General features: G+C 37.0%; 1 non-coding gene across 1 annotated transcript; it reads left to right on the top strand.

Annotated features, from left to right (window-relative positions):
• The first annotated feature begins 1062 nt into the window (after positions 1 to 1062).
• LOC127901999 (small nucleolar RNA R71) lies at positions 1063 to 1166 on the top strand. Its single transcript, XR_008054404.1, has one exon. It is a non-coding gene; the product is annotated as a small nucleolar RNA R71 (small nucleolar RNA).
• The last annotated feature ends 1305 nt before the right edge of the window (positions 1167 to 2471 follow it).

The raw sequence follows: 2471 nt of genomic DNA, 5'->3' as shown, positions 1-2471 counted from the left end.
TTAACACTTACCTGTTTGAAGATTTCAAGAATCTCACCTGTGGATTTTCCCTTTTTTCCTTTAGCTAACCTCTGAGGAAATGGAGCTTTGGGAACATATTCCCGTGGGTTGGTTTCTTCTTTTTCCTCCGGTGGTGAGTCCTCAACATTCACAGGTACGATTTGATTTTCTTTTGTCACCGGCATCTCCACTTTGTTGTCGACTTCTTTTCCTTTTCGCAAGGTCATTACTGCTTTGACCTCTCCATGCTGCTGTGGTGAACTGGTACTTGCTTCATGCACTCCTTTAGGATTAGGTACTGGTTGACTTGGAAACTTGCCTTTCTCAACAGTCATTGCCAAGGTCTGAACTGAAGAAGCAAGTTGTCCCACCATCTTCTCGAGGCTTGAAACTGATTGAGCTTGTGAGTTGAAGCCCGCTCTCAATTCATTTCGTAGTCCATCAATGGTGCGGTTCTGTTGCTCAATCGTGGAGTGAGTAACATTCTTGAAAATTTGGAATGCATCCTCCCATGGTCTGGGTTGAGAGTAGTTCTGATTCTGATTGAATGGTCTAAATGGGGGCTGAGAGGCTTGAGGAATTTGTTGCATTGGTGGAGCTGGAGCTGCTGGTCCATTTTGTTGGAATCCTTGAGACCATGAAAAATTGGGGTGGTCTCTCCATCCAGGATTATATGTGTTGGAGTATGGGTTGTAATTCGATGGTTTTCTCATTACACCTATGGCATTGGCTTGATCTGAGTATGAGTCATGGTCATGTGGTTCTGTTGATTTAGCAGTCGATAACGATGCTATTTGTCGGGCAAGACCTTCAACCATCTCCTTGACTTCTTTGATTCCCGAAGTTGACTCGCCAATTTGAACCTCATTTACTCCTTTAATTCTTCTAGTATTCCTGAGTGATCGACTCCGTTGTTGGGAATTATCCGCTTGTCGCTGGAAGAATTCCCAAATTTCTGATGCACTTTTTGACATTAGCTCTCCTCCACTTGTTGCCATTAGCCATTCTTGCACATTTGGTAGTAATCCCTCCAAAAAGTATTGGCATTGGTGCCATTTCTCGTACCCATGATGTGGACACTTCAAGAGTAGCCCATTGAATCGCTCCCATGTTTCGAAAAATTGCTCGTCCTCTCTCTGGGTAAACTCTGAGATTTCCCTGCGAATAGCATTGGTTTTATGCACTGAAAAATATTTATTCAGAAATTTCGTTACCATTTGTTCCCATGATGAAATGCTATTGGCAGGCAATGTATTAAGCTATGAACGAGCTCTATCCTTTAAAGAAAATGGGAATAATCTGAGTTTAACATCATCGTCTGAAAAATTTTCATATTTAAAAGTTTGACAAATGGCATGAAAATCATTCAGATGATTATATGTATCCTCATTTTCTAAGCCATAAAATGTGGGGAGACAATTTAGCACACTAGGTTTTAGTTCAAAACTCCTAGCAGCTACATTTGGGTATCTTATGCATGATGTGCTCAAATTAGCTAAGGGACTAAAATAGTCCTTAAATGGCCTCTCCTGTGGTGCTTGTAAATCCATTTTATTTTTAATTTGTTTGTGTGTGCGAAGTGTTTTTTCTAATTCAAGGTCTATAGGTTCAAGATTAGGTAATAATGACCTACGACCATGCATGCAAAACAAATAAAATAAAAATAAGGATGAGAACAAAACAAATAAAAATAAAGAAGAGGGAGAAATTACGATACTAACCTTATTGCGCTATTAAAACCTTTCTATAAAAATACACAAAAACAAATACGTGAAATAAATTAACTAAAAATTAAATTAATAAAATAAACAAAAAAATTACAAAGAAAAATAAATTGAAAATTAAATTACAGAATTTTAAAGAAGACAAAAAGGAAAGAAATACTAACCTTTAAATGTAGATTCACTTTTTTTTTCTTTTTTTTTAATTAAAAAAAATTACAAGAAAACAATTAAAAGAAATTATTCACAAAAATTAATTCTATGAATTAAAATTACTTACCTCCCCGGCAACGGCGCCAAAAACTTGTTGTGCAAATTTTAATGTACTCGCAAGCGCACGAATCTATTGTAGTGTAGATCAATGGTGACAAGTGTCGATCCTACGAGGAGGTGGATTTTAATTATATATAGAATTAATTTTGTAAATGGGTGGTTGGAATTATGGTGGAAATGATTTGGAATATGCTAAAACTTAAATTAAAATGGCGAGAATAAATTCTAAAATTGGAATTGCAATGGAGAGAATAAATTGAAGAGAAAATCTATTAAATTGACGTACTTGGGTATCTGGATCCGTATCAACATGCATCATGGGCTAAATAATCCGTATTAATGCCAATTAAATCATGAGGGGGGAATCCACACCTCATGAACCACGCTCTAATCAATATGGTGCTAAGGGCTTATCGTGCCAAATAATAATAACCTTGTACTAGAGGGCCGGTGAAACCAAGGCGGTACTAGACAAGA

The sequence above is a fragment of the Citrus sinensis genome, chromosome 4 (assembly GCF_022201045.2).
Source record: "Citrus sinensis cultivar Valencia sweet orange chromosome 4, DVS_A1.0, whole genome shotgun sequence".
Classification (NCBI taxonomy): Eukaryota; Viridiplantae; Streptophyta; class Magnoliopsida; order Sapindales; family Rutaceae; genus Citrus; species Citrus sinensis.
The sequence above is the reverse complement of the archived record's forward strand: the minus strand, read 5'-3'. Positions and strand labels throughout refer to the sequence as shown.